Source organism: Phascolarctos cinereus, unplaced genomic scaffold (assembly GCF_003287225.1).
Source record: "Phascolarctos cinereus isolate Bilbo 61053 unplaced genomic scaffold, phaCin_HiC Scaffold_5;HRSCAF=322, whole genome shotgun sequence".
NCBI classification, from domain to species: Eukaryota; Metazoa; Chordata; class Mammalia; order Diprotodontia; family Phascolarctidae; genus Phascolarctos; species Phascolarctos cinereus.
In genome coordinates, this window is record NW_027555958.1 from 290,223,861 (window position 1) to 290,239,249 (window position 15,389).

The 15,389-nt window shown below is 37.8% G+C and overlaps 1 protein-coding gene across 6 annotated transcripts in view; it reads right to left on the reverse strand.

Moving 5' to 3' along the window:
* The window catches only part of TANC2 (tetratricopeptide repeat, ankyrin repeat and coiled-coil containing 2), a 511,647-nt gene that overhangs the window by 86,837 nt on the left and 409,421 nt on the right, over positions 1-15,389 (reverse strand). The gene's annotated exons all lie outside the window — the stretch shown is intronic.

The following is a 15,389-nucleotide window of genomic DNA, read 5'->3' on the forward strand; positions in this document are numbered from 1 at the left end:
CCTAATTTTGCCTAGAATGTAGAATTTGGACTTGCTCTGATTGTTGCTGATATTTCTTGTAGATCTACTGGATCTCAGGCATCTCTGCCACTGGTGAGAATGTAATCATTTCTTAGGCCTCCTTGCCTCAGAGTTGGCCAGTCCAGTCCTGCACCAAATGTTTAAAGGGCAATTTCTTTCTTCTTTCCTTCCTTTCTTTCACAACCTCTTTCACCACATCTTAAAGTACTTCTTATTGACTGTTAAAGAAATCCAGGACTCATTTACATAGATGAAACTAGAGACAGGAATAATCATTAGCTATGTGGTGCACATATTACGTACCAATATTGTTTCATTACCTATTGCGTCTTTAAGTATAATGTCATTTTGGGGCAGCTAGGTGGCACAGCGGATAAAGCACTGGCCCTGGATTCAGGAGGACCTGATTTCAAATCCAGTCTCAGACACATAACACTTACTAGCTGTGTGATCCTGGGCAAGTCACTTAACCCCATTTAATAAAAAATGAAAATAAATAAATAAGTATAATGTCATTTCCCTGCTTATCTCTTTTAACAATGTGTTTTTATTGTTGCCTTATTAGAAATCACACTTGTATCCATGGTATTTTGAATTTGCCTGAAATACAATTATGTCCAGTTCTTCATTTTAACTCTATGTGAATCTTTATGTTTCAAGTGATTTTCTTGTAAACAACATATTTTGGGATCATGCTTTTTTTTTTTGGACATTCAACAGCTATTTAATATTTATTATGTACCTAACATATGCAGAGCACTATGCTAGGATTGGGGAAGATACAAAATTGGGGCAAGACATGATCTTTACCATCACAGAGCTCATGTTCCAGAATGGGGACAAGACACAAAAACAAATTATCATACAAGATACCAGTATTACAGAATAAGTGCATTAACTGTCAGGTGAGGTCACTGTCAGCCTTCAAGCAAAGGATGGCTCACAACCTGCTGGGTTTGTGGCTGAGGGTATCTTTGTTCCTGTATTGGTTCAATCGGATAGCTGATGAGGCCCTGACCAGCTCTGAGATTCTGGTCCCGTACTTCCGCTTTCAGGGTGAAGGTGGAATACAGATTAGTATCATGGAGGTGATTAGTTAGTTTTTCAGGGATTGGTGGAAATTCAACAGAGAAGGGAGAAGACTATTTCCAGCACAGCAAATAGCACAAGAAAAGACAGAAGGGTTTGGAGGTTACAGGATGTTTGTAGTTTAGTCTAGTAGTTTAGTTTATGGAGAGTAAGGTAAAGCTAGAAAATTACCGATAATGAAGGGCCTTGATGCTGTACAAAGAAGTTGTGACACCTAGTAGAATGTGAGCTTTGGGTGAACAAGCACTCTCATTTTTGTACCCCCAGCACTTCACACAATTTCTTGCATTTTGTGTTAGGTCCATACTTTTGATTTAACTGGTATATGGCAATACTGATATGGGAACTCCCTCATATAACAATTACAGTTAAGAGTTTCAGAGCTGCTCAGGGGAACTGAGCAGTTAAATGACTGAGCCAGAGCTAGTAAGTGCCAGAAACAGCATAAAGCCAGCCCTTTGTCCACAGCACCACACTATTTTTTTTTTGCCTAAAATGTAATGAGTGAAAAAGCATTTATTAATCACTTCTGCTCTATGCCAGGCATTATGATAAGTATTGGGGATACCCATTTACTTAAAAAACAAGACAGTCTCTGCTTACATTCTTGTAAGGGAAGATAACACTTTTAAGAGTGGTGGCCAGAGAAAGATGTTTTGGCCTGGGAGTCAAAATGACGGTGAGTAGAGTCTCAGGACAATTGATTAATATGGGATTATGCTTTCTAATTTATTTTGCTATCAGCCTTGATTTTATCCCATTCATGTTTACTGTTATCATTTCCTGCTTTTCCTCCTGGTCTATGAGCAAAAAAGAAGGGGGTGGACAAAGAAAGTATCTGGCTGTCACTAATAATGCATCTTTGAAGTTGGTCTGTTCTACTACTCTGCCCTCACTCTCTCCACAAGCCCAGACCTTGAGTTTCGTTCGTTCCTCTTTCTTCTCTTTTTAATCCTTCTTTGATAAAACCTTTGAAATCGAAGTTTGTTTTGCTTGTGACTATTTCTTCTTTGAGTCTTACTCTCCTCCTTAGATTCTCCCCCCCCTTTCCTTGTCTCTGTTTCCTAGTTGAGTTTAATATATTTCTGCACCAAACTCTGTACACATATATGTGTTTTTAACCCTCCATTATCCATTTCAGAAAACAGTGAGGTCATGAGATGTCTGCCCTCCCCATCCCTTCCTTCATGTTTGTATACTCTTCTTTTGTGCAACCCTTTTATGTAAAATAGCAAAATTCCTCTTTCTTAATTTTCTCCCCAGGGTTTTTCTTTTCCCTTCCCTTTTGCAAAACCAACAGAAAAAAAAAACCACATCATTTTGTCTCTGTAAGTATCTTCATGACCTTAAAAAACATTAGTATTCTGAAGGTATATGTCTTTTGTCTTTGCTGTTGTCATTGAGTCATTTCAGTCATGTCTGACTCTATGTGACCCCATTTGGGGTTTCTTGGCAGAAATATTGGACTGGCTTGCTATTTCTTTCTCCAGCTCATTTTACAGATGAGAAAACTAAGGCAAAAAGGGGTGACCTGCCCAGGGTCACACAGCTAGTAAGTGTCTGAGGCCAGACTTGAACCCATGAAGATGGCCTCCTGACTTGAGGCCCAGTGCTCTATCTAGCTGCCTGTCGTTTCTCTAATAGGCTATATTTCATCATTATTTGTCTTAACTACTTCTAATTGCCCAAATGTAGTTGCCTTTAGAAGTTTCTTATATATTTGTACTTTAAAATTTCTACTCAGCAAGGGGCAGCTAGGTGGCGCAGTGAATAGAGCTCTGGCCTTGGAGTCAGGAGGACCTGAGTTCAAATCCAGCCCCAGACACTTAACACTTACTAGCTGTTTGACCCTGGGCAAGTCACTTAATCTCAATACCTCACCAAAAAGCAAAAACTAAAAAACTAAAAAATAAAAGAAATTCTATTCAGCACTGATATTTTCATTAGGAATACCTGAAAGTCTTCTATTCTACTGCAGATCTGTTTTTTTCCCCTTGTAGGATTATCCTCAGTTTTACAGGGCAAGTTATTCTTGGCTGTAAGCCTTTATCTTACCCTTTGGAAGTGTATATTCCAAGATTTTTTTCTCCTTTGTAGTAAGTAGCTGCTAAGTTATGGGTGATCCTGATTATGGTTCCTTGGGGTTTCAATTCTTTCTTTATGGCTGTTTACAATCTATTTTCTTGGACGTGTAAATTCTGGATCAAATTTGGCCGTGATATTCGTGGATTGGGGGTTCTTTCAGAAGGTGGTATCTGTAGATTTTTTTTCTACCTTTATTTTGCCCCTTAGTTCTAATATATGTGGGCAGTATATGATTTCTTTTATTAAAAAATTATCTTATTTTTATTGATACTTTAAAAATTATATTCATGTACTCCTGCAGATTTACTGAATTGTTGGCTCATTCTTCTTTATTTTTCTCCCCCCCAGTGAGTTCACTATTTGGGTAAGATACTCTATCTTGGGGCAGCTAGGTGGTGCAGTAGATAGAGCACCGGCCCTGGACTCAGGAGGACCTGAGTTCAAATGTGACCTCAGATACAAAACACTCACTAGCTGTGTAACCCTGGGCAAATCACTTAACTCCATTGCCTAGCCAAAAAAAAAAATCTATCTTTTCTAAGCTTTTTATTCTCCTTTCAATTTTTTTCTTTCAAATTCTCATTTCATTTCTAAACTCATTTTTCACTTCTTGTTTAATCTTCCCATTCACTCTTTTTGCCCTTTTTTTTTTGGTTTGGGCAATGGGGGTTAAGTGACTTGCCCAGGGTCACACAGCTAGTAAGTGTTATCTGTCTGAGGCCAGATTTGAACTCAGGTCTCCTGAATCCAGGGCTGGTGCTCTATGCACTGTGCCATCTAGCTGCCCCCCCCCCAAATCACTGTTGTAGTCTAGGTGGCTGAGCCATTTAAAAAATCTGAGGCTTTGATTTTGGTTGTTGCAGGGTTACCATGTCCTTCTGGGTTTACCTTTTGGCCTATTCTTAACTAATATTAATTCTTAATTGTGCCTGTTGTTTTCTCATGCTTATCCAAATTTGCAGCCTTAATTTTTGGACTGGGATTTTGTACTTAGGCTGGTCCCCCCTAGCATTCTTGGATCCTGGGTAGGTCTTATTTGGTCCTTTCCCCTCTGTAATTTGCAAGGCACTGCTGTTGATTTGTATGGGCTGGTTTGTATTAGTCCACATCATCTGCCTCAATCCCTCGCCTCTGTCTCAGCTTTCTGAATTTGGATTCTAGTATTGGCCACACTCTGTCTTTCTTCTTCTTGTATGATTCCCCAATCAGGAGCTGCTTATGTCTCTTGCTATAAGCTAGAGTTGGAGTTCAAGCTGGTCACAGACCTTGTGCACAATCTTCCTGGACCTTGTGCTTAGGCAATGACTTACCTCCATTTCTTGCTGTGGTTTCCTGTCAGTCCCTATTTTTCTCTGGAGGCTGGTTCTTTCTCTGGTTTCTATTTTGACAAGTCAGAGCTAAGATCTGTATTCAGGTACCTGATTATTGGGGTTTGAGCTGGCTTAAAACATTTATGTTTGGGTATTGGCTGGCTTCAGGTATGTTTGTGAAAGCTTGTCTTGGCTTCCTTGGTGGGGGTTCTTTTTTTCCTTCACTGCCAGTTCTTGGACTATTCAATGGAGCTCATTTAGCTTTCTTGGTGTACAACCTGCCTCTGCTGGCTTCTGGCCTCTTTCCAGGCAGTCCTGAACTGGATGGAGGAGCTGACTTCTGCTTCTTTCTTGGCTTTCTTGATCAATGACCTTTTTGGGATTCTTTCTTATATTGGCTGGGGTTCCTATAGACGATTTTGGCTTTTCATATTACTATCTTAACCAGAAATACCATAGGTTTTTCATTTTTATTTTTTAAAAGGCAGCCTCACTCTTTTCTTTAGACAAACTGGCCACTGCTTGAGAATCTTCTCTAAGCATATCAAGGAATTTCATGTAAATTATAAAGCAGCCAAAGCATTTATCCTCTTACTGGACAATGAATGTTAATGGTTATATACTTATGGATAGAGTTCTTCCCCTTTAAGAAAAAAAAGGCAAAACAGCAAACTTCTGAACTTTTCATGCATATTTTACTTCAACTGGTTCCACATGTTGAGGCTTAGAACTGCTGAACAAATCAACTTTGATTCACCCACTACAGAATGTAGCATGCTATCACTTTGTAAGTAAATAATCTAAAACGTGAAAAGACAGTTATTCTTTCATTGACTACAATAGAAAACACCAGAGCCCCTGATCTAATGGGGTCTCAGGTAACAAAGGTCAAAGCTATAGTAAAAGCTGTAACTCCTTCACGTGCATCTATTTCTTTGAGCTGCAGTTTTCTGGCAACTTGCCACAGGTCTACACTAAGAACTGTAATAAATCTTAAAACTTCAATTCCTTTGAAGGAATTTGAGCAGGAAAATAATTTAACCTCTTTCTGAGATAGCGTATCTTGGCTAGAGAATAGGCTGTTGACAAGACATTTTAGAAACAGCTATATATGTATGTACAATCTGTCAAAACCATCTTGTAACAGTTCTATAAAATTTCCTACTGCCACTATCTATAATTTTCTCCCTAGATGATAAGAGTAAGAAAGCTAGCTCAGGAATATTTATTTTCTTTAGGTTTTCCTTGTGGCAGAGCTCAGTGGTAGATATTGGTTCGCTCTGAGCACAGTGAAGAAGTTATTATAAGCATCATCCCTCTTAGTCACTGTTACCAGAACCTTTTAAAATCTGCTCAACTTGTACAAACCCCTCAAAACAAGTAGTTAACTACCTCCCCTTATGTGCCCCCCCCCCAGCTCTGTGCTATATATACTTTGGGCCTCCTCATTACTTACATGACTTTTTAAAATTTCATTTTTACTGATGCCTTCCCTATATTAAGTCAAGGTGTGATTTTGTAGGTGTGGGAACTGTCTTCATCAGTGCAGATCATAACCTGGCTGTGAATTATTCTCTTAGAGAACTGCTTATGGTTCAGAGGCTGAGTGATTAGCCTCTGGTCACCAAGCTAGTAAATGTCAGAAGTGGGATTTAAATGCAGGCCTTCTTGACTCCCAGTCTAACACTAACTACTCTACCATGCTGTCTATCATTCCTTATATTGAATTATTTTTTCCTCTTAGGAATTCACTAGGTTATATTACAAACATTATAATAATAACTATCCCTTCTGGTATGAGCTTAAAAAATGTAAAAATCCTGAAAATTATAGGCTATGGTTTGTCATAGCATTTCAAGATTATTTATTTAAACTCAAAGTGAAACTATCTAAAATAGATTTTATACATCTAGAGTTAGACTCACTGGAGCAAGTAATAGGTACATTAAGGTGTCTTTTATGAGGTGAGGAAAAGAGTGGGCTAGTCTGCAAAAGGAAGAAAATGCAGGAGCTCTCTTTGCCCTATGAACAAAAAGTTCTTGCAACAACCCTATCTAAGGGGAGTGACAAAAAAAAAAGAAGCATGATTCAACTGAAGAAACTAGTCCAATATTGACTGACCAATAGGATCAAGCTTTAAATGAAAAGCACATTATTTTTGTCAACATTGGGCTGACTTGCTTGCATTAGTGTGCCCTAGGCTTTTCCTTGCCATAGGCAAGACCCCAACTCTAGCTATTATATATAGAGAATGGATCTGTCTCCCAAGGAATGAACCTGGGCCAAGATCAAATTCAACCTTACATGAAGGACAGGCAGCTCAAGACTTGTAAGAATACATTTGGATATCAAAATTGAAAATGCATAGTGATTAATGTTTGGAACATTCTTCAAACTCACGTTCGAAATCCAGTGATTCATCTGTCCCTTATTCCATTTTTTCTTGTCTCCCTCCCCATCTGCTTTACTGTATTCCTATAACTCAGTTCTCTTTCCAAGTTGAGGCCAAGGACTGGCTTCTAATAGCTGTAGCAGTTTGGAGACTCAGGGAAGGTTACCAATGATCGCTATCCAAAAATCCCATCTCTCCCCAATTTAATTTTCATTCCCTACTCTGTAGATTTTGATATTTATAAGTACTTTGAATACTGATTAGGCCCAGATTGTGAAGAAGAACCAAGTTTTAGCCAAGAGTAGGCTTAGAAGTCTACTATTAGTAATGGCAAGTAAAATAGGAGCATTGCCCATTAAGTAGTTGAGGAGAGTAATCAAAGTATCTCCATCCCAAACATAGTTACAGAAATAAAGAATAATCAACTCTCATGTTAGTGGTGTGTCTCTGTAGATAACTTTTAAAAAGAGTAAATAAATGACTGGTTACTCATGTGGGAGTCATTTTTTAATTAGTTGACTGTGTGTATTCAGATCATCAATTTGTCAGAACGAAGATAAAAATCAATGCCAAAAAAGGGAAAGGCATGCCAAAAAATATGAGAAGATATCATGTATAATTATACCAACACATTTAAACAAATTAATGGTACTGAAAAAAGGGAAATGGAACAAAGAAAAGTCATCAATGTGGATGATCATTTCCTTCAAAAGTTTAACTGATATAAGGCAATTCCTACAAAAAGAATGCAAAAGAGACCAGATACCACCTGAATCAGCAAACACTAGACATTCTTGACAAGTGGAAAGATATGACAGACAAGGATTGTTTAGGACAACTTCTTCCCCTGTTTAACACCAATATTCTTTCAGTGATACTGGAGTACTACTCAGTCTCCTCTGTCGGTTCATCATCCATATCACACCTCTCCTTATTGTAAGTGGAGATTTTCCTAAAGTTCATTCCTGGGCTCCCTTCTATTCTTGCACTATATTCTTTCACTTTATTTTTTTACCCACTCCTATGGATTTAATTATCATCTCCATGCAGATAACTCCCAGATCTATATATCCAGTCCCATTCTCTCTTCTGAGCTCTAGTTATAGAGTTCTATTAGATACTTCAAGCTGGTTTTACTATAGGCATCTCAAACTCAACATCTCCAAAACAACTCCTTATATTTCCGCCAAACCTATGCTCATTTTGATCTTCCTTTATTTCTCTTATGAGCACCAACTATATACGCCAAGGGGCACAAGACTGAAGTCATGGATGGCCTATTCTGAGTGATAAATGGCCAGTGAATAAAAGAACAGCTCATGGATAGTCTTTTCCAAACTAACAATGGGTCCTTAGGGCAACACAGCCTTGGTATATATTTAAGGCCTTCAAAGGTCTTAGATGTAGATGTTCTTATTATGGGCTAGCTCTCAAGTTAAAGATGATATACAGTTCAGTGACAGTGAGAGATTATGTTTATTTCAGGATGGTCAGTATACTCGTTTGGGTACTAATGAATATCCTGAGAAAGGCTTTGACAGAAGTTACTGTTATCTTAAAATTGGTGATGGGGGAGTTTGCAGGAGAAAGGGAGGGATGCCTCCTACAAAAGCTATGAGAGAAGAAAAACAAACTGTTGAACTTCTAACATGCAAACTTATGAGCCTATATAAGAAGCTTTGCTTCAAAGACAACTCAACATGCAAGCAAAAAGGATTTACAATAAACCATACTTAGTACAAAAATGTTTAGTTAGGAAAGGAGTCTCCCCAAATGGTGGTTGCACTTACAGTTTTTACTTCACAGACAATAAGCACTTTTGTTCCCCTTAATTTATTCCTTATCTCAGTCCCACAAATGCTTATCTAAACCTGTTCTCTCCTCAAAAACTCTCATACTTCCCTCTCCCTCTTTTCTCTTTGATGAGGAACTCATCTCTTACTTTCCTAAAACAATTTAAAGTCATTTGATGTGGAATCTCTCTTCTCTTCATTTCAAAACTGGATTCCTTGACATTACCTTCCAGCCTGTCTACACTACTTTTCACTTTGCCACAGTCAACTCATCTCTCTCTCTCTCTCTCTCTCTCTAATCTTCAAACTCTATTTATGGATTCATTCCCTACTGCCTCCAAACATGTCCTAGACTCCTCCATCCTTAAAAAAAATCATTAGACCCTATCATCCCTGCAAACTATGATGCTATTATTTCTTTTCTTTTTCTCAGCCTTTTCTCTGGAAAAGCTGTCTACATACTTCACATCTCCATTTTATCTCTTCTCATCCACTTTTCAACCCTTTGGAATCTGGTGTCTGACCTCATCATTCAACTGAAACTGCTCTCTCCAAAGTTACCATTTATCTCTTAATTAAGACATTTCATGATCTCTTCTGAGTCCTCATCTTTTTCCGCCTACCTGCTACATCTGACATTATGAACAAGTCTCTCCTTCTGGATACTCGCTCTCTGGGTTTTTGTGACAATACTTTTTCCTGGTTCTCCCCCTACTTATCTGATTTCTCCTTCTCAATCTCCTTTCCTGGCTGTATTATCCCTATCAAATCCTTTAACTATGGCAGTTCCCCAAGAAATCCTAGGCTCTTTTCTCTTCTTCCTCTATACTCTACACTCTGGTGACCTCATCAGCTCCCATGAGCTTAACTATCATCTCTATGCAGATGGTTTCCAGAACTACATATCCAGCTCCAGTCTCTACCCCAAATTTCAGTCCTAGAGAACCAGTACATTTCAAACTGGGTATCCTGGAGATACCTCCAACTCATTATCTTATCCCCTACCCCTCCAAAAGAGATCTCACCTTTCTTCCAAACTTTTCTATTTCTGTTGAGAGCACTACCATTGTTTCAGACTCTCAGGTTGCCTTAGTATTATTCTTGACTCCTCACTCACATATTTAGTCAGATGCTAAATACGGCTGTTTCTACCTCCACAACATCTTTTATATCAGACTCCTTCTTTGTGCTGACACAGCTATTGCCTGAGCTATGCTCAGGCTCTTATCTCCTCTTATCCATTCTAGATGACTGAAACAGCTTCCTAATTAGAATCTCCCCACTTCAGAACATCCTCCAAAAACTGTTTCCAAATTGATTTTTCTTAATCATGATCCTTAACCGCAGATCTGAACATGTCATTCCCCTACAAAATAAACTCCAGTGGCTCCCTGTTGACTCTGGGATCAAAGAAAACTTCCTTAAAAAAAAAAGCTTTTAAAGCCATTCATAGCCTAGCCCTAACTTATCTTTCCAGCATCATTGGACATGACTGCCCTTCCTACATTTTGTGGTCCAGCCAAACTGGCCTCTCTATTTCTTCTTGGCATTGGCCTATCTCTAATACCTGGAATGCAGTCAGTCAATAAGCATTTATTAAATGCCTGCTATGTACCAGGTACTGTGTCAAGCATTTTGGATATAAAGCAAAACAAACAAAAAATAGCCTCTACTCTCTAGGAGCTTACAGTGACTGGGGAGGACAGCATGCAATTATGTGCAAACAAGATATATCCAAGATAAACTGGAGAAAACTGGAAGCATTAAGGAGGAATGGAAAAGGTTTCTTGCAGAAAGTGAGATTTTTAGCTGAGATGCGAAAGAAGCTGGGGAGGTTAGGAGGTAGAAATGAGGAGAGAGAGGGTTCTAGGCATGCAGGACAGTAAGTGAAAATGCCCAGGGTCTAGAGATGGAGTGTCTAGTTCAAGGAAAAGCAAAGAGGCCTGTGTCATTAGATTACCAAGTACACTGGGCACAAGAGGTAGGTGTAAGGAATAAGAATGGAAAGGTAGGAAGGAGCAGGTTAGAGAGGGCTTTAAAAGCCAAACAGAAGATTTCATATTTATCCTGGAGGCAAATAAATGTGTTTAATAAATACTTAACTGACTGAATAATAATACTAGTGGCTTGATCCATTGGCTTGATCCATTATTTAGTGTCACTTATATGGGTAGAATTTTATGTGTCGGAAGTATCTTGAACCAGAAGTCAAAATAAGGCACTGACTAATGAAAAAAAGGCCAAGAAGGACATACTCCTTAGGGTAATCTGACCCTGAAGAGAAAATATGAATGCTTTTAAACACTGATTCTATTGGTGCACATAATTTTATATCTATTCCTTTATAGAAACATAAATGAAGTATGAAGAACTCTCAAACATTCAATTGTGCATCATATAATCTGAGTGTAGAGAGAGCAGCATGACTTTCTGCCAACTTGTATCTGCTATGTTTAAGGTTCAGAAAAATCTTTAATAATTATGTTAATTTCATAATTCTCACAATTTCTCTGGGAGCAAGATGGATTAAAAACATGATTATTTCTATTCTGTAGACAAGGAAGGCCCAGGGAGGCTCAGCAATTTTTTCTTGTTTTGTTTTTTTTTCTTTTGGCTAGACAATGGGGTTAAGTGACTTGCCCAGGGTCACACAGCTAGTATGTGTTATATCTCTGAGGCCAGATTTGAACTCAGGTCCTCCTGAATCCAGGGCCGGTGCTCTATTCACTGCGCCATCTAGCCGCCCCTCAGCAATTTTTTCAAGGTCAAATAGTCAGTCAATAGCATAGTTACACAGAGAACCTAGGTTGTTTCTCCCATTATATGCCCTCTGTGTTAGGATATCAATATTACTGTTAATGCAGCTTATAAATATAAGCTATATATTTTACAATTAAAGAGTTTTTAAAATATAGCTTACGTAATTTGGTCTTTGGGAAAACCCTGTGAAACAGGGAGATGGGACAAGTATTGCTATCCCCATTTTTCTTAGATGAAGATTAAAGGAGTTAAGTAATTTATTCAAGGTCTCACAGATGGCATATGGAACAGCCAACATTTGAACTCAGATATTATGATCCTAACGATCATAACATGGCTATTTACAGATACTACTTCTATCATACTACTTTTCTTATACAAAGTTCAGGGTTATCAGTTTTGGAAGTAAAGAAGTTTGCATGGACATTTTGAAAACGTGATTTTGGAAGCATGCCGGGCACCTATCATCCATTACGTATTTTCTATTTCTGATCTAAATTTTTTTCTAGAAAGGCAAATCTTTTCAACAGTGGCCACTAAACCACAAATCACATTTTACACTGCACTACAGCTTAATTTATTGCCCAATTCTCAATGTACACTCAACACTCAGAATGACTGCAACCTAATTCTTTGGAAGACAGGTCTCTTAGTGGCAGTGACAAATTTGGAAACCACAATACTGAGGTGGGGAAGAACTAACTCCCTAAGAATGATGACATTCACTCTCGTACTTACATAATATTCCCTGGAAAAACGGCTTGCTTTTCTTGTTTCAATGGTATTTCTTCAAATTAGCTTATTCCTCTAATCAGCTTATTTTTGATGGATTAGTTTTCCAAACTAAGAACTGAGCCTGGGACAACTCTTTGTGACTATTATAGCAGCAACTGATTACTCTTTTAAAAATATGCTAAAAGTTTCCCTGATTAGAAAACTGACCTGGCAAGTGTCTAACTGGACTGGCAATTGTCTAAAGCTTAATTGATTTGAAGCCTCATTTATCACATTAATTTCCATAAGAAGCACACTCCTACTTTAACTGGTTAGTCACCAAGCTAAGGAGTAACACGGGGTTAAGTTTTGATTTCCAGCATAACAATCCTTCAAATGGGAAGAGTTTACATGTTAAATTCCCAAAGCCAACAAAATAGCTTCACCTCAGGCAACCAGGCAGACATTCTTAGAAATTTTTCCTTTCCTGGTGGCAATTTTGCATATGAGACCATTTGGCCACAACTGCATTAAAAACCAACAGAGACTTTTGCTTTTAACACTTCAATCCACCAGTCTAGGAAAGGCTGCTAAGTTGTTCTACTACTTTAATAGTTATATATTAATAAAGAAAAAGAAATAATTTTAACTTCAACCAAGTTTCTATGAAGCACATCTAATTTGACTCCCTGAGAATAAGCAAAACATATTTGATATGTGAAATAATTCTGAGGTTTTGATAAAAACCAAGCAGTACAATGTCGATCTATTTCTAAGAAGTTTATGCAATATATTAATAAGGTAGCTTTTACAGTATGCTTTTAATACTTATCTCATCCAAACTCTAACTAAGCTGAAAAGTGGTGATTTTTTTTTCTTTTGTTTTTTTGTGCTGAAGCAATCCAGGTTAAGTGACTCATCCAGGGTCACACATGTCAAGTGTCTGAGGCCGGATTTGAACTCAGGTCCTCAGGACTCCAAGGCCAAAGCTCTATCCACTGCACCATTTAGCTGTCCTTGAAAAGTGTTATTGTTTAAAGAACATATTTTTAATGTTTTGCTGTTGACTTGATACCAGATAGCTGACTGCTGCTCTGAAACAATCATATATAGTCTCACATATCCAGACTGACAGCTCCAGGAAAGACTTTGATTATGTGATATTTAATCTAAGTATGGATACATACACATACATATACACATATGTACATGTATACATATATGTATATCTGTGTATATACACATACAGATATGTGACTATCCCCCACCTTGGAAGGTAGACAGTTTAATTGAAATTATTTTCAAAAGATGCTTTGTTGCATTTAGTTTTTCCACCGTAGTCACTTCCTTTTAATAAGGAAAAATATTTAAGCAAAACCAACCAATACAGCATTGTGCCTGAGAGCATATAGCATATTCCACTTTCTGCTTCTTTACTGTGCAAAGGGTAGCACCCCATCTCTTTATTGAAAAGAGGAAGGCTTGTTTTGTTTTCATTTCTCTGGGACATTGTTTCTTTTAATTCACCATACAGTTTAATTTACTTGGTCATTAGGAAAGATGTTAACACTCAACTGAAAAGTCATCATTCTTTAAATTGATACTGATACTCACTGATGTGCAACTCACTAACTGATATTGAGCACTGGCCTATTTAAAAAAAATAATTGAACATATAATGGCACGAAGATTCAGACAATTCTGAGAGACATTTGGGGCCCTTCTACCCAGGTAAAGAACTGGAGAGATGTGACATATAGTAGTGGAAAGAGACCACATTGTACAATTTGTGACACTTAAGACTCTCCACCAGGCATAGAATCCAAGGTGAACTGTTTTGTTTTCTTGGGTTCTATGAACCACTTTTCACATGTCAGTTCACTCAGCTCAACATATAGATGAACCAAAGATTCTTATAGGAAGAGGCTGGATAAACAGGACAGTATTATAGTAGCGTGTGGGAAATTTCAGAAATACCTGTTTCCAAAATCCTATTTATGAATGATTTGGTCAGAGCAGGTATGGGAGCTTTATAATGTTATGAGCTGCTTTTTAACGTGACAAAGCTGGGGATTACAAGTATCAACCATCTTTTTACATAAAATAACTGGAATCTGAGACCACCTACCCACAGAAAGATCCAAGATTATGTGGCTGTTAGAAATTCCAGTTTATTCAATTTGAGGTTATCCTTGAAGCTTATTACAGAGAGAGCCTAGTCCCCTGTTACATTATTATTGCTAGGCAGAGAGCCTAAGTGATTTTGCCAAGTGACTGAATTTGGTTTTTGAAGTGGTTAATAATTCAGTTTATTCAGAACTTCTATGTTGCTTTGCTGAGCTTGATGCACAATCATAATAAGGGAATAACAATTACTGACAGTTTTGGGTACTTTTCTGAGAGGACAAAATATAAACATAAGTGCTTCTTTGGGAAGGACAAGTAATCTGGAGTTTCTCTCTTTTCTTCCTTCCTCTCACTTCTTCACTCCTAGTACATATTAACTTGTATATTTCCTTGCTCTTCAACATAAGTGTTGTGTGCCCTTAAAATGCTAAGATTTTTTTTAGCCCTCAACTTAACTCTGGAGTAAAAATGTGTACTCTTCCTAATATAACCATATAGACTATATTAAGCATTTAGTGTGCTTTGTGCTTTCATGAAAAGAAAGCAAGGGAAAAATCAACCAGGTGCAAGACATAGCAAAGTTCAAATTTCAACCTCCACTGTATTACTTACAAACTCAGATTAAACATTGAGAAGAGTTCTTGTTGGCTAGACATGGGATCTTCAAAATAGTGTAGCAGAATAAACATTAAAGTGGGAGAGATAATTTGGTTTCTAGTCCTGGATCTATTGCTAATTATCTGGGTGACCTTTGGACAAGTCGTTTTACCCAATGGTTAAGATGGTCACTAAGATCCCTTCTAACTCTACTACTCTATGTTCTAGAATAATGCTGACCATGTGATTCAGGATGAATTTGGTATTGAACTTCTCTTCATCTGCCCCTTATTATAAATAAAACTTAGAAACCTAGAAGATATTACCTAGGTCATTCCCTTTCTTCAGCACCAGGGAAACATATCCAGAGAGTATTTTAAGAATTAGAAATCATTTTCTAGGAATAGCAAAGATGGTGAGTTTTAGAGCAACCTTTCTCATCATCATGGCAGAGCTCTACAAGATCCTACTCATTCTTAAGGGACTAGCTATTTTCCTCTA